The sequence below is a fragment of the Pelophylax lessonae genome, assembly GCF_965119305.1.
Source record: "Pelophylax lessonae genome assembly, chromosome: 1".
Taxonomy (NCBI): Eukaryota; Metazoa; Chordata; class Amphibia; order Anura; family Ranidae; genus Pelophylax; species Pelophylax lessonae.
This window is the reverse complement of record NC_138768.1, coordinates 390,212,754-390,237,243: the sequence shown is the minus strand read 5'-3', so window position 1 is coordinate 390,237,243 and position 24,490 is coordinate 390,212,754.

The window sequence follows — 24,490 nt, the reverse complement described above, 5'->3', positions numbered from 1 at the left end:
CATGGCCGCTAATGGGTGGATGGGGAACAGGTGAGAGGGAGACAGCCCAACCTCCCCCAACCCATCCCCATGCACGACTGGCTATTGTCTCAAAAAGTTCAAATAATTAGGTTAAAATATAACCATGGTGCAAACTGGAGAAGACCAGCTGAAAAGCATTACACCTCCATCCCCTTGGTGGATGCAGTATATGGATAGGAAGGGATACAGGGATGGAGACCAATAGCATGACCTGCTTGTCTCATATAAAGTCCCAAAGGAAATAAGGGATTTCAAAGGCAGTGTGCTTTACAGGCCATGCCCCATATATAAAATCCCTTCCTATCCATATACTGCATCCACCAAGGGGATGGAGGTGTAATGCTTTTCAGCTGGTCTTCTCCAGTTTGCACCATGGTTATATTTTAACCTAATTATTTGAACTTTTTGAGACAATAGCCAGTCGTGCATGGGGATGGGTTGGGGGAGGTTGGGCTGTCTCCCTCTCACCTGTTCCCCATCCACCCATTAGCGGCCATGTGCCTCCAGTGTGAGGACACTAAATTAAGAGTGTAGGACTGCAGATTTAAACAGGGTGCCGTGACGTGGCTCTGCAGCTTTCACATGCGTTTGCAAATGTGTGTCAACTAAACCCCTGTTCTTTGTACCAAGAGACAGGTCTTATTTGGTTGGTGACAGACTGGAAGGTGAGTACATCAAACTGGGGGCTGGCTGACCTTCATGCACCTCTTACAATCCTTCAACCTCATTTTGTGTTTTGTTATAGGGATGGAGACGCCGGGCAACACCAGCTTGGGTCTCATCTAAAGTCCCACCTAGTCCAATATGTTTAAAGCAACCAGGGATGGAGACGCCTTGCTTACAGCTTGGTGCCTCATCTAAAGTCCCACCGTGCGATTTTCGTGCGTTTTTGGTGGATGCAGTTTTTGATTTGACCCTAGTGTTTTCCGTATACAGGGATGGAGACCAATAGCATGACCTGCTTGTCTCATATAAAGTCCCAAAGGAAATAAGGGATTTCAAAGGCAGTGTGCTTTACAGGCCATGCCCCATATATAAAATCCCTTCCTATCCATATACTGCATCCACCAAGGGGATGGAGGTGTAATGCTTTTCAGCTGGTCTTCTCCAGTTTGCACCATGGTTATATTTTAACCTAATTATTTGAACTTTTTGAGACAATAGCCAGTCGTGCATGGGGATGGGTTGGGGGAGGTTGGGCTGTCTCCCTCTCACCTGTTCCCCATCCACCCATTAGCGGCCATGTGCCTCCAGTGTGAGGACACTAAATTAAGAGTGTAGGACTGCAGATTTAAACAGGGTGCCGTGACGTGGCTCTGCAGCTTTCACATGCGTTTGCAAATGTGTGTCAACTAAACCCCTGTTCTTTGTACCAAGAGACAGGTCTTATTTGGTTGGTGACAGACTGGAAGGTGAGTACATCAAACTGGGGGCTGGCTGACCTTCATGCACCTCTTACAATCCTTCAACCTCATTTTGTGTTTTGTTATAGGGATGGAGACGCCGGGCAACACCAGCTTGGGTCTCATCTAAAGTCCCACCTAGTCCAATATGTTTAAAAAAAGGTGAATTAACATCCAAGAAACATGTCCAATGATGTTAAAAAAGACCTTCCGTTTTGCGAGGCCAATTTAGTTACCTGATCTCTGAGATTAAGACTTCTACTAAACAATGGGAGACTACTGTGATGGCTGAGGTAACGAGGACAGAGGCGGCGTATGTGAATCACCCCTCTGATGACACCCAACGTTCTTGGTTGGCAGCTCAATCCCTTTCTAAAACGGTGGCGTTGCAACTGGCCGAGAATAAACGGTTCTTTCTCCAGCAGAGACATTTTGAGGAAGGGGAGAGCACGGGTCATATGTTGGCCATGCTGGTGCGTTCCCAGCAACCGGCCGCGTTTATTGCAGAGCTACGGGACCCTTTGGGTGCCCGATGGAGTACCACCCCGGAGATCTCTAGGGCTCTCCCTGAGAGTTTTACTCGGACCTGTACTCGTCTAAGGTGTACGCTGCCCCCCAGGTGGTGGAGGACTTCTTGGATACTTTTGGCCCTGAAAGCTGCTCCACGGGGAAAGTCTCTGGGGGTGGACGACCCAAGGTAGATGTAAATTAAAAATATCAGATCTAGTCTAGAGTAGTAGGTGTTTACAGTGGAATAATATGTAAAAACCCCCACTGTGAGATGCAAGGTTTTCAACACATCCAGGAGCTGCTGGAGTAAGCAAGTGAGGAATGCCCACTGAATATATCTGTAAATGAGTTTAGGCATTAGTTAAAGTCTCATATGTTCGGGCCTTCTGGTAGTTTTCATGTTTATTATGGTAAGAAATCAGGAAGCCCATCTGTTATTTGTTAGATTTGCTATGGTTACTTTTATTTTTCATATATTTTCCTTAAGGATGAGGAATCTTCCCTCAGAATCTTGTAGTTGTGCATCCAACACAAATGTAACAGAGCTATGGAAATCTTACTACTACACAACAGGACTTCTGTTGGATAGAATTAGCAAAAAAAAGAAAAAAAAAAAGAAAAAAAAAAAAACAGGTTGAGAATATACACTGTAGAAGAGAAAATACTAGGCGGGGAAGACATCTGGAAGTGTCTCTCTAGAAAAAAATGGTTTCCCCTCTGAGGTTTGCCATGTCATGGATCACAGTATAGATGCATTCCAATTGGTCAGACATTTGCTGACACACCCCCCTGAGCAGCTCATCATTGGGAAGATCAGTGTACTGATGTCTCTGCCTCCTGCTGACATGCACCACTGCTGCCCCCGTCCCCTCAGCACTTGTTCAATAAAGCTTTGACAACATAACCTAATAGCTGATTGTTTTCTACGCAGAGCTGCACCAGATTTTGCACGCTCCAGTTTTAGTAAATTTCTCCTACTGTAATACTAGCTGTTGCTTAGATTAAGTTCCTCTTTTAATGTGATTTTCTGAGCATGAAAATGTATAGGAAACCATATAGGAATGATCAGGGAATATTTCCTTGTAAAGAAAAACGTATCTAGTCAAAATTGGAATACTTTTGTGTAATCCAAATGTTTTACACTATTGTTAGTGACATTTTAGTTCCTAATCCCTCTTAATCTAATCCCTTACCAGCAACATGCAAAGTTGTGACACTGCTAGAAAGTATTTAAATTTTTGTAAAAATTCTCCCAAATACATATACAAAAAGCTTGACAATCCTGATAAATTCAACATAATTCAGGGATATGCTATCTCTAAATTATTACAATTAGAACTACAATCTGCTCACATAATTTGTAATAAAAACATTGCCATTCTAAAGCTTTTCCCCAGCCACTTTGCATATTATTTTATATATACTGTGATTCTGTACTTGCCAATATGCTGCAGAAATCTCCCTCCACTAAGTCTGGCTGCAGCCATTTTAACTGTGGGCAGCTGAAGCTGCTGCCCGTTCACTTCCTGAATTTACACAGACACGCACATGCACACAGATATATATATATATAAATATATATATATATATATATATATATATATATATATATATATATATATATATATATATATATATATATATATATATATGTGTTTATATATATATCTGTTTATATGTGTGTGTCTGTGTATATATATATATATATATATATATATATATATATATATATATATATATATATATAAACACAGACACACACACACATATATACAGACAGACACAAACCATTGCCTGCCTGCACATTTTTCTTCTCTGGATGAATACTCATGGATCTCTGCAGTCTCCTGTTATCTCCGCCCTCATCAAGCCCCCTCCAGCTCTGCACCTCTCATTGGCTCTCCTATGACCCATCCCTCCCTCCCTTGCTGACAAACATTCACCTGAGTGAGAGAGAGAGAGCTGTGCATGATGCCATATAATGACCAGACAAGAAATAGGAAGTGGGCTGTATAAACAATTTACTGGCAGAAAAAAAAAACGTTTTACTATTCAAAGTTAAAACAACAAGGACAGGGGATTTAATAGATGGAAAGATAAAAAAATGACTGAAGAGCCGCTTTAAGTTGCCAATAGTACTTTACAAATCCTGAATTATGACAGAATACATTATGCTAAAAAAGAAGGGGAATAGGTCAAATATATCCTCAGTGCATTGTACTGAAACAATCATTTTGATGTATGAATTTAGCAATTAAAATGTATTAGTTATAAAACAAATCCTGCAAGTCAATTGAGTTTTAGACTTTGATAATCAGGAACTATAATTTGCATGGTCCAAGGGTTAGATCTTTGGCACCTGGAAGTATGCAACATGATTAAATGGCTCTTCTGAACCTCAAAGCAGCTGGAAAATTTTGCCTTGCTAACACATACTGCAAACAATCCAGTAAGTTTAGTTATTACTGTTATGTGTGGAAAATATGAGGCTAATACTGAGTGAATTATGCATGCAAAGTAAAGCATGGAACAATTTATTTAATGTCTTCTAGAATTTTAATCATCAGCAGGCAATAGCTGGAAGTTTTACTATGGAACGGGTTTGAAATGAATCCAAAAAATTATGTGGAAGATAATTATATGGTTTTAAGATGTTCTTACAAATGCATGTACAAATTTGTACAGTCAACAATAAATGGGCACATACAAAGATTTCATCCAAACCTCAAGCAACAACAACTGTTTGACGATTAGACTAGTTGAAGAAACCATATGACTGGTTTACAAAAAAATTGACATCCCCTTCCTAAGAATCCTCTACAAAGTTTTGTTTCGATAGATAAACATTAGGCAAAGGATGATGTAGAGGTAAGAATAAACCTACATTTTACTACAATTAACCTCCCTGGCCGTATGATTCTGTCAGGAATTCTGTTCCAAAAGCGGTACAATTATTTTCATGGAAATTTGGCGTTATGTATTATAGGCCTACAATTCTTAGTAATTACTGACTTAAACCTGACCAAAACAAGTCTCTAGTAGACATCCCAGATGTGATAAATTTGAAACACAAACAAGTGAATTATAATCGAATCAATAATATTATTTTATTATTTAATATATAATATATATAATAAAATTATATTATTGATTAGATTATAATTCATGCGTTATATATTATATATATATGTGTGTATATATATATATATATATATATATATATGTGTGTATATAGATATATATATATATATATGTGTGTGTGTATATATATATATAACGCATGAATTATAATCGAATCAATAATATAATTTTATATATATATATATATATATATATATATATATATATATATATATATATATATATATATGTGTGTGTATATAGGTATATATATATATATATACGCATATATATAATATAAAATGTGTTATGTGTTTTGTGCAACGTTTTTTTTTTTTTTTTTTGCATTTCCCTCCCTAGTTCCGCTCCCATGCAGCATTGCTGCTGCAGGGAACGGAACTAGGAAGTCCTCCTACCGACAGACGAGCGGTGGAGATCTCGGCTGGCGGTCACAGCAATGAGAGCTCATCGCTGGATCGCCAGGATAAGGTAAGACACTCCGCTGCGCTGTCTGCACGCTCTGCACATTGACCCCGAGCGTGACTCGGGGATACCGCTAATAGCAGAAAATTCCTACCCCGAGTCACGCTCGGGGATACCGCTAAGGCGGTTAAAGTGTATCTAAACCATATGCTTAAACACTTATAAAGATTAATTACATTCAGTGGCTACATTGTGTTAAATGTTTTTCTTTAGTTTCCCTAAGAGTCCATTCACATTAGCGCGACTTGTCGGTCGCGGTCCATTGATTAGCACAGGACCTGTTCTAATAGGAGCGACACAAGTCGCTCCGACTTAGAAAAAGGGTCCTGTACTACTGTGGGGTGACCTCGGAGCGACTTGCATAGACTTCCATTATGTGAAGTCTCTGCAAGTCGCGCCGAAGTCGCGGTGCACAGCGGTGCACGCGACTTCACAGGTTGCCCCCCAAAGTCGTGTTGCGCTAGTCTGAATGGGCTATAAAGCCTAGTACACATGCAACGAATTTCTGCCGACCGGTCGTCCATCTTTTGTCCAGAGTGGTGTTTTGTTGGTTGGAATGTGCCTAGACTGCACACGAATTTTCCCGCACGACAAAATTCGACTTCAGAAGTGATGTCATGTGTTGGTTTGCTTTCTTTGTGTTCTTTCTTCTCTGAGCCTGCCCAGTCTTGCTCATAAGATTTTTCCCTGTCGAAATCTGTACTGACTGCACGAAAATCGGACGTGTTTTGACGGAGGACAAAAATTTAATAGCCTGCACACCAGATTTTTAACGGATGAAAAGTCGGAGTCGGTTGTCGGAAGCATCATACTAACAAGCCGAAAATCGGCAGATCGGTCGTCGGACAAAAATTCCCAGCCGAATTTCGACTCGTGTGTACGGGCCTTTAGACTATTATTTCATTGTATTGATCACGACAGCAATTTCTTATTTATGGGTGACAATGCTGCCCAAGAAATTCCCTAATCAGCAACAGTGTTGTCACTCTCTGTCTTCTACCGTTAGGCTGGGTTCACATCAGTGCAGTGCGTTTTTTCCGCATTGCATTCTTATGTACTGTATGTACACTTATAAGAATGCACATTTTTTGAAAGCACATCAATGATGCAGCATGCAGGATGTTGATGCACTTTTATAAAAATGCGCGGGCTAACAGAGTTTAATGGCAGCACACCTCAGCGCAAGTATACAATGTGCATAAACATGGGGCCTAAGGCATGACAACCTTATACTGTATTCTAACAATTCAGTAGATTTCTATGGGTTTTGGCTGGATACAGTTGTATTTAACTGTACATTTTAGTATAAAAAGATTATCACTGATAACTGAGTGACCCATAGACTAGGCAATATTTTAAAAAGATTTATTTTATTTTATTATGTCAAAATGTGTATAACAATCTCTTCTGTTTGTTAAAAAAAATGTGTACCCTTCCTGTATAGTGCCAGTTTATTCCTAACATTACAATGGCATTAAATGTCAGATAAAAAATTCTAATTAAAATTCCTCTTAAACTACAGCATCCTCCTCTATCCTCTTTGACCCCCCCCTTCCTTTTTTTTTTTATTCATTTCCCCCTTCTCGCCCTCAAGTTTACCCTCCATTAGCCTCCCTATCTCCCACACATCACGGTCTCCCAGACTTCACTTGCTCTTTGGTATTGTCCCCCATTGGGGTACCAAACAGCCACAGCACTTGTACTTTATACTGTGAGTGGGAGACGATGGCAACGTTCCCATCTCCCCTACAAATTACACTTTGCTACTTGTTTGTTACTCTTTACCCCAGTTGTACTTTGTTATTTGTTGCATTTTTACATCTCCCCTTGCCTCTATATTATAAATATGCTGTACAACGTTGTATATTCTATGCCTTTGGTACCCACAGTTTTAATTTACGTTTTGTACCGAACTCTGTACCACTGTTCTATCTCCTTTGTTAACTCTTAATAAAAATTTTGAACAAGAGAAAAAAAAGAAAAATTACTACTTTGTATTATAATATTTATTATTTGTGATACCAAAGTTTCAAATTTACTTCACTAAAGTTAGAGGATAAGTCCATCCTAACACTAAAATCCCTGCATCTACAGACATCTACAATCTAACACTAGCCTATATCTAGCCCTGTAAAGAAGAAATCAGTATACATACCTTTTTTGAAACCTATCCAACCCGATCTCGCGCTGAGCTGTCAGCGGTGGCTTCGCTGTGAAGGTGGGTGCAGAGGACACAGCCAACAATGGAAGCTCCAAAGTAAGTCTATGGGTGACGTCACTTCTCATTCATTTCACAGCCATTGTCGGCCGTGTCGTCTGCAGAGCTTCCGCTGCTAGAGACCGGATCGGATCGGCTTCAAAAAAGGTATGTATACTGATTTATTCCTTACAGGGCTAGATAGGTTAGTGTTAGATTGTGGAGATCTATAGATGTAGGGATTTTAGTTTTAGTGCCGGTTCACATATGTGCGGCTGCGGCGATCGCATGTAATATCGGAGCGCACTGCTCCTTCATTACATGCGATCGGGTGTGCGGTGCGAATTCAGCCATACACTTTGTATGGCTAAATTCGCACTGCACCCACAGTAAAGTCGCACATGACCCTTTTTTTGAGCCGCATCAGGATCGGATCGCACAGTGGTTCACACTTGTGCGATCCGATCCTGTGCGAAGTGTAAGATCGCACTGCGATATGCGATCAAACTGGGGGTGTTGTTAACATTACATTGACACCCCCAGCGTATCGCATATGGCAGTGTGAACTGCCAAGAGTGCGTTTGCGATGCGGGAACAGGCTGCGAATTCGCAGCCTTCCCGCATCGCAAAATGTGAACCGAGCCTTAGGGTGGACTTATCCTTTAATATGTATCAACAATTGCATTGCAACAAATGCATCAACAATTGCATTACTCTTGTATTACTATTGTATGCAGACTATTTTATGCAGACCATTGTATTGCAACAAATACATCAACAATTGCATTACTATTGTATGCAGAAATAGTTAACTACTTGCCGACCAGCTGCTGCCTATATTTGGCGGCAGGTCGGCAGGTTCCTGCGGATTACAAGGTTACGGTGGTTCGTGCGAGGGATCCTGGGGGCGCGCGCAGGAAAGCTGATTAATGGGGCTGGCAGCCACGATTGCCGCCAGGAACCCGCGATCGCTCCCTGTGAAGAGAGAATGGCGGTCTAGTGTTGTAAACACAGCAGACCGTTCTTCTTTCAGGAATAAATGCAGAGTTCCTGTGTTCCTCCTATTTAGGAACACAGGTCTCTGTGTTGATTTCACAAGCCCATTCCCCCACAGTTAGAAAACACCCCCCTAGGCTCACATTTATCCCTTTGATCGCCCCTGGGTTAACCCCTTCCCCGCCAGTGTAATTTGTTACAGTAACAGTGCATTTATTTAGCACTGATTACTGTAGTAATGTCACTGGTCCCCCAAAAGTGTAAAAAATGTCAGTAAGGGGCCTGATCTGTCCGCCACAATGTCGCAGTCCCCCTATAAATCGCTAATTGCCGCCATTACTAGTAAAAAAAATAAAAAAATGAAAATGACATAAATCTTTGCCGTAGTTTGTAGACCCGACAAAAATAACTTTTGCTCAAACCAATCATACCAAAAATATGTGGCAGAATACAAATTGGCCCAGAATGATGAAAACATTAGATTTTTTAATTTTTTTTTTTGGGAATGTTATAAAGTAGAAAGTGAAAAATGTTGTTTATTTTCAGAGTTGTCGCTCTTTTTTTTGTCTATAGCGCAAAAAATAAAAATTGAACAGGTGATCAAATACCACCAAAAGAAAGCTCTATTTGTAGGAAAAAAATAACATCAATTTATTTGGGTACAGCGTCGCACGACTGCGCACTTGCCTGTTAAATTAACGCAGTGCCGAATCGCAAAAAGTGGTCCGGTCATTTAAGGGGTAAATCCATCTAGTCCAGTAGTGGTTAAAGTTGCAAAAAAAAAAATTACAAACTATTTTAAATGATTAATCTTGAAAATGTGTTCCTGCGAACAATATGTGTAAAATAGCCAAAGGTAACATCTGCATACATCTTTATATTGGCATACGTCTTATAACCGCAATAGCTGCTGTTGCTGTGCTGTGTTTGTGGTTTGGCTCTTATTCATTACCTCTGGTGCAGTGATGGGGCAGCAAGACAAACCTTCCTTAAGGAAATGTGTTAATCCTAATGAATAGGATATCATGTGTGTCACAAAATGATTGCCATCATTTTAGGGCATTTTTCATGTAGAATATTTTACCTTGCTGTTGTTAAAATGCAGTGCAATCGTATTTTGGCTTTAACCACTTAAGCCCCGGAAGATTTTACCCCCTTCCCGACCAGGGGGTATTTTGCGATTCGGCGCTGCGTGACTTTAATGGACAATTGCGCGGTCGTGCGACGCTGTACCTAAACGAATTTGACGTCCTTTTTTTCCCACAAACAGAGCTTTCTTTTGGTGGTATTTGATCACCTGTGCGATTTTTTGATCATTTTTTAACATTTTTGGCCAATTTGTTTTATGCTACATATGTTTGGTAAAAAAAAATAGCAAAAAGCGTATTTTGATTGGTTTGCGCAAAAGTTATCGCGTTTACTAACAAAGGGAAAGATTTTTGTAATTTTTGTTGTTTTTATTTAACGCATAATGGCGGCGATCTGCAATTTTTTTTGTGGGACTGCGACATTGGGGCGGACAGATCGGACCCTTGACTGACATTTTTGACACTTTTGGGGTTACCAGTGACATTTCTACAGTAATCAGTGCTATACATATGCACTGTTACTGTAAAATTACACTGGCAGTGAAGGGGTTAACTTTTTTTGAGAGGGAGGGGCTGTGTGTGTCCCTAGGGGCGTGATTCTAACTGTGATTGCCTGTGGCTTGGGCTGTAGGAACAATGATCAACGGTCCTACATAGTAGAACCGTGTGATCGTTGTTTCTACACAGGGGAGAATGACAGGCGGCTTGTTTACATCACCTGCCTGACTTTCCCCCTCTTCAGCGTCGATCCCAGAGTGACCAGCGGACATCGGGTCCGCCGGTCACACACATGGGGGCGTCCGTGACCACGCGGGAGCGCACCTCCGGGGGTGCGCGTTCGCTCCCTAGACCCTCACAGGCTAGAGACGTAGATCTACGTCACTTTGCCTGTGAGGGGCTGGCTGCCGACGTAAATAGTCGTGCGGCAGTCGGCAAGTGGTTAAAGTGTTAATAGCATACAGATAGATAGGGGTAGATTTACTAAAGGCAAACAGACTGTGCACTTTGCAAAGTGCAGTTTCTCCAGAGCTTAGTAAATGAGGTAAATCTTCACTTTGCAAAGAGTATGTGCAAAGGAAATTTAAAAAACAACATTTTTGCTTGCACACGTTTGATGATGGAAGTCAGCAGAGCTTCATCTCATTTACTAAGCTCTTGAGCAACTGCACTTTGAAAATTGCACAGTAAACCCCATAGACTTGTCTTCTCAAAGACCAACTTTTTCATCCTGATGGGTCTTGCACCCAAATAGTATCATGCAGATTTTTTTATATTTAAAAGTATATTACATAGTAAAATAGTTATATGGGTTCTAAATTAGCCATGGTTAATGATAATAACTGTTTAGAAGTGTTTAGCAGCTTGGACTGTTGGGTGGAGCAAAGGAGATTTTCTTTTTACCTTAACATTTTCTTTATTCTTTTTTCTCAGATAATGTTGTCACATTGTATATTAAATTTAAAACGGAAGATACTAAATACCAAGAGGTTGTGCACTTTTTCCCACACCCATCAGCTTTGCCTATAACAGGCACTCACCAAGGACATGTTTTACATGCTAAGCAACTAGAAAGGAATGGCAGTGGGAGAGGGCCATGTCCCTAGGGAGTTATCAATCCTTTTGATTCATAAGGACCATACTTTTTGTAATTTCAAAGGGCCACCCCATCGGTGTACATCAGCTTTTCCAACAAAAGAACATATTGCATTTCTCAAAACCATTCTTCCAATGCAGTGGTGTATTTAGGTTTTGTGCTGCCCTAGGCCTGACTAAACTTGTGCAGCCCCTAATTTAAATATCCACACCTTCCTGTAAAGGCCACACCCCTTCCTGTTTATGACCGGCTTTGTCATCTGTAAGTCACAGACCACAACCAGTCTATCAGTGCCCATCAATCCAGCCTCATTAGTGCAGCCTTATTACTGCCCATCAGTGCGGCCTCATCAGTACAGCCCAATCAGTGGCCACCAGTGCCCATTAGTGCAGCCTCATCAGTGGCCATCAGTGAAGCCTATTCGTGCCCATCAGTACCAGCAGGTAGCAGTGTGACCGCTTTATGGGGGTGACAGACTGATTTGCCCCATAGGACTGGCACTATACTAAAAGTGTAGTGCAAGCCGGTGGGGACCCTTTTCTTGCGGGAGCCAGGAGGAGGCTGTTTTTTTTTCCTTTGTGGGGGGTGCAGCTTTTTTGCTGCCCCCCTGCAAAGTGCTGCCCTAGGCCTGGGCCTTGTTGGCCTAGGCCAAGATACAGCACTGTTCCAATGTAGGAGGGACTGGAGAAATACATTTTCTCAAAGTAAGTTTGTGGGTAGTAAAACTGCTCTACTAACTGTATCGATGGTGCATTGGTCCTATGTGGAAGTCTCAAATTACCCATGTATGCATGTAAGGGGGTTATACTCAGGAGACTGGGGATTAACTATGTGTTCAGGTCAAACATGAGTCTGACCCAAACCCAATTAGCTTGTTTTGTCTTCAAGAAAATGGTAAATTAATGCAGCCAATGATGTCTGTAGCAACCAATTTCCAGCATGCACTTCCTGGCTTCTAAATGGTGGTCAGGTGACTTAGAAAAGCCAAATATTTCGGTTTTCTTATGTTCCAGTGCCCTCCCTATCAAAGTCAGGGTTCCCAACAGCCTGTTGTCAGTGTGTGTCGGAGGACTCGTTGCAATCTATTTAATAAAAAAAACGCTGGATGAATGTCACAAGCATCCTCCCAGCCATAACACGTACCCCCCATACTTTGTCTAATATCTAGTGGCCATAATGTGTGTTTTCCTTAAATACCTCAAACAGGGCAATGCTGCATTATGGCCACTAGATGGAGCTGAATTTTACCAGAAGCTCATCCCTACTGCACACAACATGGAACTGCATTGGATTTCTGACAGGATCAAAAGGTATTTTTTTAATTTATTGAACTGATCTAGCAGAACACTTTCAGTAGGTAATTTAACAGACTAAAAGGAAGAAAATGCACTAGCCCTATAGCCAGCCACATGTATTGAAATCTAACTGCACAATTTTCTTCAGATCTAACCACAACTATACTGTATACTTTTGATGGATTAGAGACTGGTGCTGTTGGAAAAGGTTTGGGTTTTTGTAAAACTGTGTTGACTTTCTAAATGAATGTGATTACCAGACTTCAGTGTCCACTCCCAGGCTGGATCGGGCACGTGGGAACTCGAACACGCCCAAGCCCACCTCTATTATTCACTTCCATCATGCATTGCTGTTGCACAGTCTTTTGTTACATTATTAGGCTGCCAAACAAAAAAATAAAACAATAAAATAAATCAAAGCCCTCCATTATATCAGGGTCCTTATCAATGCACTCTATGCAAGTTCATATCAAAGCCCCCTTAGATCAGAGTCTGCCTTAGGAGTCTCCCTTTACATCAGAGTTCCCCCTTACATTAGGGTCTTCATCAGTGCCCTACTTACATGAAGGTCCTCATCAGAGCCTCCTTTACTTTAGGGAGGCCCTGATTAGGATCTTACTTTTTTCCATAAAAGCCCCCCTTACAGATTTCCTATTGTTGGCATGAATACAGACTGAACATTTAAAGTAAGTTTGTAATAAGAGTGGGGACTGTCATTACTGACCTCCTTGTAAAAATGGTAGTTGCCTGACTGTGTGTTAGGCTGGGTTCACACTACTGCGATGCGGAAACCAGTCTGATTCCAGTGGGGGTTCCCACATCGGATGTCACTGGCAGGCAGTTCACACTGCCCAATGCGAACCGCTGCGTGTGTCAATACAAAGTTAGGCCTGGTTCACACCTATGCGTTTTCAGTTTTGCAGAAGCACACTACAGTCCATGGTTTCCTATATGTCATGTTCACATCTATGCATTTTATGGAAAGGGCCAGGAACTTTTTTCTGGTTTTTGATTACATAGACTTCAGTGGATCAAAAACGTGTATTGAAAAACGTAAAATGCACCTGTAATGTGCAAGCTGCATCCTGCAAAGGTGTGAACCAGGCCCCAGATTAGTTGGCAGTAGGGATGATCGAACTTTTCAAAAGTTCGGTTCGGCCAGAACATCCGAACTTCCCGAAAGTTCGGCCCGGATTTCAGAACCCCATTGAAATCAATGGGACCCGAACTTTGGTAATCAAAAAACACCATTTTGAAGCCCTAAAACCCAATAAATGCCCTTAAAAAGTGCCTAGGGTTATGGGTCATGCCCCAGGGACTATTAATCACACAAAAAAAGTTCTTAAAAATTGTCATTTTTGATAGAGAGCCAATTATTGAAAAAATTTAAAAAAAAAATTCTTTGGATTTAGTATCTGGGGGTCTAAAAAGTGTACCTGTGAAGTTTCAGCTCTATAGCATGTCCAGAACCATAAAAAAAAAAAGATCGTTTGTATTATGTCACTTATAGAACAGGGATATGGCTCCGCTATTTTCACACCTTGCCGGTTTAGTATCAAGCGTTTTTTTGGGCATTTTTTGGGGGTTATTGGAGGCAGGCAAAACATCAGAACTTCTGTGTAGGGGTAAATATACACACATACTTATATGAAATATACACACATACTTATATGTATATATACCCATACACATATATAGGTGTGAAAGGAACAGAACACTATACTTGCGCTAATTAAATAATTAACACCAATATGGCTCCGCTCCTATAACACCTATATATGTGTAAGTGTAAAATACATATAAGTGTGTGTGTATATATATACCCCTATACAGAAGTTCAGATGTTTTGCCTGCCTCCAAAGAATCCAAAAAAATGCCCAAAAAAATTCCCCAAAAAACGCCAGCGCCAAAAAAAAAAACGCCCAGGTGTGTTTTTGCAGCTGGCATTTTTTTGGCATTTGTTGGGGTCTTTGGAGGCAGGCAAAACATCTGAACTTCTGTATAGGGGTATATATACACACACACTTATATGTATTTTACACTTACACATATATAGGTGTGATAGGAGCAGAGCCATATTGGTGTTAATTATTTAATTAGCGCAAGTATAGTGTTCTGCTACTTTCACACCTATATATGTGTAGGTGTGTATATATACCCCTATACAGAAGTTCAGATGTCATGCCTGCCTCCAAAGAACCCAAAAAAATGCCCAAAAAAACCCTGCAATAACACACCTGATGCGTTTTTTTTGGCGCAGGCGTTTTTTTGGGCATTTTTTTTGGAGGCAGGCAAAACATCAGAAATTCTGTGCGGGGGTAAATATACACACATACTTACATGTATATATACCCATACAAATATATAGGTGTGAAAGGAGCAGAACACTATACTTACACTAATTAAATAATTAACACCAATATGGCTCTGCTCCTATCACACCTATATATGTGTAAGTGTAAAATACATATAAGTGTGTGTGTGTATATATATGCCCCTATACAGAAGTTCAGATGTTTTGCCTACCTCCAAAGACCCCAAAAATGCCCAAAAAAACGCCAGCTGCAAAATCACACCTGGGCGTTTTTTTGGCGCTGGCGTTTTTTTGGGCATTTTTTTGGGTTCTTTGGAGGCAGGCAAAACATATTAACTTCTGTATAGGGGTATATATATACACACACACTTATATGTATTTTACACTTACACATATATAGGTGTTATAGGAGCGGAGCCATATTGGTGTTAATTATTTAATTAGCGCAAGTATAGTGTTCTATTCCTTTCACACCTATATATGTGTATGGGTATATATACATATAAGTATGTGTGTATATTTACCCCTACACAGAAGTTCTGATGTTTTGCCTGCCTCCAAAAAAACGCCTGCGCCAAAAAAAAAAAACACCCAGGTGTGTTATTGCAGGGTTTTTTTGGGCATAATTTTGGGTTCTTTGGAGGCAGGCATGACATCTGAACTTCTGTATAGGGGTATATATACACACCTACACATATATAGGTGTGAAAGTAGCAGAACACTATACTTGCGCTAATGAAATAATTAACACCAATATGGCTCCACTCCTATCACACCTATATATGTGTAAGTGTAAAATACATATAAGTGTGTGTGTATATATATATATATACCCCTATACAGAAGTTCAGATGTTTTGCCTGCCTCCAAAGAATCCAAAAAAATGCCCAAAAAAATTCCCCAAAAAACGCCAGCGCCAAAAAAATAAAACGCCCAGGTGTGTTTTTGCAGCTGGCATTTTTTTGGCATTTTTTGGGGTCTTTGGAGGCAGGCAAAACATCTGAACTTCTGTATAGGGGTATATATACACACACACTTATATGTATTTTACACTTACACATATATAGGTGTGATAGGAGCGGAGCCATATTGGTGTTAATTATTTAATTAGCGCAAGTATAGTGTTCTGCTACTTTCACACCTATATATGTGTAGGTGTGTATATATACCCCTATACAGAAGTTCAGATGTCATGCCTGCCTCCAAAGAACCCAAAAAAATGCCCAAAAAAAACCCTGCAATAACACACCTGGGGCGTTTTTTTTGGCGCAGGCATTTTTTTGGGCATTTTTTTTGGAGGCAGGCAAAACATCAGAACTTCTGTATAGGGGTATATATACACACCTACACATATATAGGTGTGAAAGTAGCAGAACACTATACTTGCGCTAATGAAATAATTAACACCAATATGGCTCCACTCCTATCACACCTATATATGTGTAAGTGTAAAATACATATAAGTGTGTGTGTATATATATATATACCCCTATACAGAAGTTCAGATGTTTTGCCTGCCTCCAAAGACCCCAAAAAATGCCCAAAAAAACGCCTGCTGCAAAAACACACCTGGGCGTTTTTTTCTGGCGCAGGCAATTTTTTGGGCATTTTTTTGGGTTCTTTGGAGGCAGGCAAAACATCTGAACTTCTGTATAGGGGTATATATATACACACACACTTATATGTATTTTACACTTACACACATATAGGTGTGATAGGAGCGGAGCCATATTGGTGTTAATTATTTAATTAGCGCAAGTATAGTGTTCTGCTCCTTTCACACCTATATATGTGCAGGTGTATATATACAGACATGTGTGTGTATATATACCCCTATACACATGTTCAGATGTCATGCCTGACTCCAAACATGTCCTCAAAAAATCCCTATAAACGCCTGCAGCCAAAAAGCAGGCTGACCGGTGAGAAGCCATATCAGTGCTCTGAAAGTGACATAAGAGAAACAATCTTTTCTCTATAGCGGTCATCCTGATATGGAAGGGTTTTGTCACCCTGCCATAGCAGTCAGAGTCAGTTAACCCTACACTACACTACGGTCCCCTTACACTTAACACTTTCCCTACAGAAACTGAATAATTAAAGCTAACTATAGTGGAAAATAGCACCCTAACTACACTAGATATCCCTTTCCTCACACTAAAAATTGCTAAATGACACTTTGAAGCAGAAGTAACAGAACTGCTTCCACTCTCTTCCATGTCCCTGTATAACAATGCTAGGAATTTGGCGGGGGCTATCTTATATACTGGGGGACGTATTCACTAATGATTGGACTATGGACCCCCTAGTCACTCCAATCACATTCCTAGCATTCTCCTGCCCCCTCAATTGGCTTTTACTGATGGTTCTGGTCCAATCACGGCTTTTAAAGCCCATTTCCTATCCCATTGCATTTTGGTCGGTTCTGGTTGCCGAATTCCAAACTTTTTCAGCAAAAAGTTCTAAATTCGGCCGAACCTCGAACAGCCAATGTTCGGGTCGAACCGATGGTCGACCCGAACCGTTCGATCATCCCTAGTTGGCAGATCGCAGTGCAAACTGTCAAATGGTGCAGCAATCAGATTGCATGGGTGTGAACACCCATGCAATCCGATTCCAGTGTCAACCAAATAAAGGGTCCTGTATCATTTTTGTCTGAATGCAATGAAAATTCAGCCATACAATCTGTATGGCTGAATTTGCATCGCACAGACATCGCATGTGATCTGCACAGCAATGTGGTGCAAATCACATGCAATGTCTGACAGCGCAATAGTGTGAACACAGCCTAAAGGTTCTCATTTGTCCAGGTTGTTGTATATGTTTCTGTTTTTGCAAATGAGCTGCAAGTGCAATATAATTTGATGGGAAGATGTACTGTGTATTTCTTTCCTAACGCAAAATGTAAGTATGCCTAAACAGTGTCAAGACAGATAAAAACACTAATCTAATATGGATTAACAGACATCTCTATGAACTGCTAGAATGCAAGCACAAAAGATGGGTAGAGAAGGAGTGTGCCCTGCCATGCATTCTTCTGGTTAGCCAAATTCAGAAATCACAAACGACTTGACAAAGACTTACTGCAGGGCTCCAACATGTTGCATACTTAAAGTTATACTAAAGTCTTGTTTTTATTCATTAAAAATACCAAACATGTTATACTTACCTCGTCTGTGCAGTGGTTTTGTACAGAGCAGCCCAGATCATCCTCTTCTCTGGTCCTTTGCTGGCGCTCCTGGCAGCTTGCTATGGGGGCACCCGAGCCAAGCTGCAGCTCCCTGTGTCCATTCAAACATGGAGCTGTGGCCTGGCCACGCCCCCTTTCTCTCCTCATTGGCTCACTGACTTTGATTGACAGCAGCGGGAGCCAATGGTGCTGGGCTGCTGTCTCCCGGACAACCGAGTCTCTTGTGCAACATTGCTGGATAGATATGGGGCTCAGGTAAGTATTAAGGGGGCACACAGAAGGTTTTTCATCTTAAAGCATAGAATGCATTAAGATAAAAAAAAAAAAAACTTGTGCCTTTATAACCACTTTAATATTGCCCTTTTCTGGTGCAATAAAAAAAAATAAACGTTTGCAAGATACGTGGGGGTGTTTTTAAAAAGAAAAACTGAAGGGCCTTTAATCTGCATGTAAATAATTCACTACAAATTGCAGCAAAATCAAACGTTATTAGCCAATTTTCTCTCCAGGTTAAATGTTATTTATTCATCATAAATACAGTGATTTGGGAAAACATCACATTATTACCACTAGTCATAATGACCACACTAAATAAGGATTCCTTTTGGATGATTACCAGCTCCATCTAGTGACCACAATGTGGTATTTTCCTTATTCACTCTATTCTGTATGAATGAATAACATTCAACCTGAAGAGAAATAACCTAATAACATTTGATTTTACCCCTATCCACACAGAACAAATGTACGTACAGTTTTACAGGAAATGCATTTTTTTTTTCAAATACACTCCATACGCGCAGGGTGCATATTGAATAAATCTGGCAAGAATTCCTGCTTTAGAATAATTATATCCACTTTGTGCCTTCTCTTAAAACAATTCATCTTGTCATCGAAGGCATGTTTGCTAAACCAAGGGAGGGTAGACTTGGCCAGGAGAGGGGGAGATAAATAAAGAAATGTGAAGGTGAAGGACCCCTATAAGAAATCTAAAAGATGCAGATAATACCATTGTGTATAATCCTGACATTCCATCATGAAAACAAACCCCCTAATATATAAACCCAGATATAATATTGACACCTCTACTGATAGTATACACACCAACATATAATACTGACAACCCCACTGATAATATACAGACCTTCCCTAAAATAATGAAATCCTCATTGATAATATACATGCCTATCAGTGCCCATCAGTGCTGTCTATCAGTGCCCATTAGTGCTGCCTATTAGTGCAGCCTCATCAGTGCCACCTCATCAGTGCCCATCAATTAGCCCAATTTTTTTGTATAACGTGAAAGATGATGGTACGCAGAGTAAAAAGATACCTAACATGTCATGCTTTAAAATTGTGCATGCTCGTGGAAAGACGACAAACTTCAGTACTTAAAAATCTCCATAGGCAACACTTTCAATTTTTTACAGGTAACCTGTTTAGAGTTACAGTGGAGGTCTAGTCCTAGAATTATTACTCTCACTCTAACGATCGCAGTGATGCCTCACATGTGAGGTTTGAACACCGTTTACATATGCGGGCGCAACTTACGTTTGAATTTGCTTCTGCATGTGAGCAGGGAGAAATGAGGCACTTTATGTTTCTTTTTCCTATTTATTTTATTTTTTATTTTTAAACTGTCCTTTTTTTTTATCACTTTTATTACAAATACAAAGAATGTAAAAAGCAAAAGAAAAAAAAATTATTTAAGCCTGAGAACCGGAAGTGGCGCCGGAGGTCGCTCCGGTGCTCCAAGGGCTTAGAGCCTAGTGGGGGCCATTTTGCCGTCACTAGCCTTCCTGCCGATCCATCAAACAGATCGGACCGCTTCTGGGTTTACCAACGGTTTCGGCTGCTGCCATAAACCCAGTATTAAATGTCAAAGTAATGACATATATGTGTAGGAGGAAATGGTGGGCTCACCAATGTAAACAGTACACTGTCTACATTTTTGATAGCTGTGAATGGTCATCACAGGCAGAGAGCACAGGAGGTTATTAGCTTATTTCTGACAAAATCAACAGGGATTTTTGCAATTACAAATCAGATATAGCAAAAAAGGGAGCAAATCAGAGAAGTTAATCGTTAGGGTTTACATACACTTTATGTACAGCTCCTTTAAGAGGAATATGACACTTTAGTAATCAGAAGTTTTATTCTTATATGAGGCTGGTGACACAAAATGTACTTACATGTACTATATGTTCCTGTTTTTGTTTCCTTTTTTCTTCCCTTTTCCATCATCAGTCTAATTAACGTATGGATTTGGAAAGATGACATCACTGTGCAGCAATCTTTTGATGCTGCATAATATGAAATATTCCTAAATATTGTACAAGGGTACATTCCTTGTTGTTTACCAATCTTGATAACTACAGTGGACAAAAATAAATAATGAAAATATGAGTATTGCTTTGCTATTATTATGAATGAATGTTTAGTGGCTACTAGTGGTGATATTACGCCCGCACAATAACATTGATTTTGTTAACAATATTGGATCCAATGCACAAAAAATGGAGCAAGGTGTAGTGGAGTTGACATTCTTAGCTACCATTGGCAGTGAGATCTCTCCTCTCTCTTTTTCAATACATTCTGAAAAAAAAAAAAGTTTAAATCTGGTAGGTTGCTGTGGACAACATCCCTAAATCCTCCAGATTTTAATATTCAGTCCTAAGATCTTAAAAAAAACCACATGATCCTTAAATATAAAAGGAAATAATAAAAAATAATGGAAATACAAGAAGAATTTTGGAATTTATTACAGAGAAAGCAAAGACAAAGAACAAAGTGTTCACGTTATAGTTATTTCTTGGTCAGTGAGAAGGATTATAACACATAATAATTACATTCAAAAGATTGATAAAATAACATTTTACTGTATATACAGTTTGATCAAAATTGTTAGCATAGTTTTAGGGAAAAAAAAAAAAAAAACAAACATTTGTATTCAGAAAAGACTCTTGGAAAGTTTATCTATAACATTTTCCCAGGGTTTGGAGTAAATTTGTTAATTAGCATTGATGCAATTAGCATTTTCCCAGGCCCAACCAAAATGGATTTTAACACCGACCCTCTGTGATTTGCGTATTAGGATACTCACAGTAATTTCTAGCAGACTCTCAGTTTTGGTGGCAGGTGGCCCTTGCTACAAAAGACTCATTAAAGCACCTTCTGGAAGTCTTTGAGAATGAGACAACCAGATGGGAGGACTCCTCCACAGGGTTCCTCCGCTCAAAATAAGAATTTTTCCCTTCTATATTGGGGATAGAATATTTTTTCTATTCCTTCCTTCTAATGAGCTATAGAAGTTCAAAGAAAGATGCATAGGGATTTATATCATGCTATGTTATGAGTGCACTTGGTTAAGACAAGGCTCTGCCTCTGAAAAGATTAAACCAGCCTAGTTACTGCTTAATACTGAACATTTTGCTGTCAATAATGAGAAATATTGGGTAGTTTCTAAGCCTCTTGACTAGAGTGCAAATGAAATGTTAGAATACAAAGCAAGCTCACCAAGATGTATCTTCTTAACTATTATACAATTCTGAATAAAACAATTATTTAGATTTGCTAATAAACATGGAACATGTAAACGTTGGATGCCCTTGCCACATATTTAAGCTCAAGGGCATAGTTCACAAAAAATGGAAATAGGATAAAGGATATTAGACCCATGGCTATGGCAAAAATGTATAACAATGAAGAAAGAAAGGCATGGTGAAATGGGGAAATGATAAGTGGTATCTTGTGAAGGGTTTTAGTGGGCATTTCACCCAAATTGCTAGGCTGAACCAGGTCCCATCTTTTTATTTTTTAATGTTTTGTTTGCTCTAGTTTTTCTCTAGTAATAAACCAATGTTCTTGGCTTATCTTAAGTAGCAGCTGAACAGAAATGAAAAAATTGCACTACTTGACCCAGAGGGAGTTGCTATAGCCTCTATGCACTACGAAAAGGAATCACTAGAAACCAATTACACTTTATTTATAAGTTAAGCTTTAGAGTCACTAGAAACCAATTTAGAGTCAGTTACTAAGAGTATTAAAATCAGCTTCATTTATTACTGACTTTCTACTTCCTTTAAAATGACCAGACTATAGAAATTTTAGAAAAATTAAAACTGATTCCATTACTAGGGATTCCTGTATTTTCCTTTGTGTTTTTTTATATGGTGGTTTCAGTGCAAATCACTGAAGGTCAATACGCACTTTTGAGTTGCCCCGAAAACAGGACAAAAAGGAAAATCATCCAATGGCACATTTGTACCTTTGGCAACTGTTTAGAAGATTATTTACCTCGCATTGAAGAAATAGCCTCTACTTCCTATTGAGTCTTCAGGACATAAAGTGAAGGTATATCATTCCAATAGGACACAGACAGCAAACACAAACTGACAGCAGTTACTGTATAACCCTCCCCTACTCTATACAAAATGAAAAAAAGTGTTGGTTTTAGATATACTTTGAGATTACCATGAGAAGTATGTGAGTAGTAAAGTGGATGTAAGCCCCAGAACATTTTACCTTTAATGTTTCATTTAGAGATGTATTCGACTATATATTTAGATTGTTATCTACCTCCTATATTTCATAGAATTACAGTATATGCCACAAATATGATGACAGCCTGTTCCCCTACCCATACGGATATTTGCTAGGAGAAATTTATATATATATAATTTTTTTTATTTTTTTTATTTTTAAGTTTTTTATGGCCCCTATATTTACCTCCCTTTTTGGCTGGTTGTTTTTTTTTTTCCTTCCCCTCTGCATCATGGGTATGCTTTGTCTCTCCCTTAAACCTGGGATTAAAATATATAGTAATTCTGCAATATAATGAAAATTACAAATGTTGACTAAATATTCAATATGTACAATCACTGTCCGAATATTCTTATACTTGATTATGTTATGAATTTTGTGTGTGTTTTTTTTTTTTTTTTTTGATGAATATTTCTATATATTTATTATGCTATGTCTCCTAGCTCCAATGGAATCCCCTAAAAAAGCTGCATAGCGAAATGCGTAGCGATTCCTTGGGTATACCTGCATATACGTTAAGATCCCTATTGCTCCAGGCACAGGAAGTCAACCATAATTCTGGTCCCTAGATATAGACCCTGTGTGTTGTTGAACCATACATTGTTGTACTGCTGTGTTTTCATCATCTGTGATGATTTTTATGTAATTTTATACTAATAAATTTTGTATGTATTTACATTATCTAAGATTGTAAGTTTTTGTGAAATGAATCAGTGGCTGCCTATAAAGTCCTGCTATCTTTGGGGGTTAGTGTTTCTTCCCCCCCCCCCTTCTTTTTGTGTATAAGCACCAGAAAATCTTTAAAATCTTCCTTCTAATTTTTATGAACTGTCGGTTGCCTTATTTTTTATTTAAAGGAGAAGTACGGCCAAAGTTTATTTGGCCAAACTTCTGTGGGTCACAGGAATGCACTTAGTTCTGCACTCCTGTGACCCAGATTAGGTCAACACCAGGCTAAAGCCCACTATCAGCTGGCTCGATAGAACTGATTCAGGATCTACAGGGATCCCAACAATACTGTCGGGTTCCACCCAGATGCTTGAGCAGCAGCTAGCTCAGCCTCTCGGGGTGCAACTGAGAGCTGCAATTAGCTGCTCCCATTCCTCCACTCCCTGGTGCACTAGTGAGTGCTGGAGGGGCAGAGCAGAGAGTCAGTGACTGACAGCCACCTCTGTCTGCTGACTGAAGACCAAGAACTCAGTAATCAGTGGTCATGTGATCACCTGGTTCTCAGTCATAGAGCCAGTGGGGGAAAACTGCAACATTGTATCGATGTTGCAGCCACATGGGTGAGTATGTATGTTATTTATTTATTTATTTTTAATCCTGCACTTCTTTTTTAAGCCTTCTTCTTATAAAATTGATTGGGTCATGGGCTGGGCTGAACCTCATCGTGTCCTGTGATGTCACTTAATGAGTCCCTTTCAAGCATCTAATCTGACAGTCCATACCTCTCTGCATGGTCTTGAAAGAGGGAGGCAGATCAGATACTTGACAGACAGCACACTCCATTATACATGGCAAGGTGGTAGGGTATGTAACAACATCATCAGAACATGTCATGTGCTGAGGCTTAGCACAGCCTCTGGCCCAGGGCTTGATGAACTGTAAAGGAGAAACTCAGTCACGTGACCCAAGAAATAAAGTTAAATAAAGGCATTTACAATATAGCTTTTCATTTTGTTTCAAATTTGTTCTTAAAATGAATCACTGGGGGTGTACCCAATCCTTACAAGG